Here is a 631-nt window from a genome sequence, read left to right on the forward strand (position 1 = left end):
ATCTTGTGGCCAATGATATCAAGTGCATTCCAACGACAACACAGACTGCCTGGATGATAATTAAACCACATTTCCTTTGCATTTTTGTATGAATATGTCATATACTGTATGAATGAATGTTATCATGGTCTTACATAGGGATTTTTTTTCAGCCACAATAACGACAACAACACAAATGTTTTTTCTTCTTCTTTTCTGATGTGAGAAAAATCCTGGCAAATGATACAGGGTACTTTGTCACACTTACTTTTATTGTAAAGGTGATATATTCCAAAATATTTATCATTGTGTTAGCTGGAGAGATAAAAGACAAAGACAACTAGAAAACATCTACACAAGACTTTGGTAAGAATCTTGGGTGACAGTCTTATAAAAAAGAAATCCACAACCCAAAAAAAGAAAAAGTAAAAAGAATGCAAAAAAAATATTAAGGTTTTAGTTGAGGAGAATTTGATTTTTATTTCTGCTGGGTAAAAATCACAACAGGTTTGTCTGTCCTAAAAACAGCAACATTTTGAGGCATATAGAAAATGCTGGAATGGCATAACACCTGTGCTTTTAGTTCAGGAATATAATACACTACCTAAGAAGAAATCACAGGATGGAACAGTTCTATTTTCAATGAAATGAT

General features: G+C 32.3%; 1 protein-coding gene across 1 annotated transcript in view; it reads right to left on the minus strand.

The window, feature by feature from the left end:
* Positions 1-210: 210 nt before the first annotated feature.
* spon1a (spondin 1a) overlaps positions 211-631 on the minus strand; it is an 84646-nt gene continuing 84225 nt past the window's right edge. The window contains exon 16 of the mRNA XM_062549020.1: positions 211-631. This exon is cut by the window's right edge and continues 1038 nt beyond it. The gene's annotated coding sequence lies outside the window, so the exon portion shown is untranslated.

Source organism: Sardina pilchardus, chromosome 11 (assembly GCF_963854185.1).
Source record: "Sardina pilchardus chromosome 11, fSarPil1.1, whole genome shotgun sequence".
In the NCBI taxonomy this organism is placed as follows: domain Eukaryota; kingdom Metazoa; phylum Chordata; class Actinopteri; order Clupeiformes; family Clupeidae; genus Sardina; species Sardina pilchardus.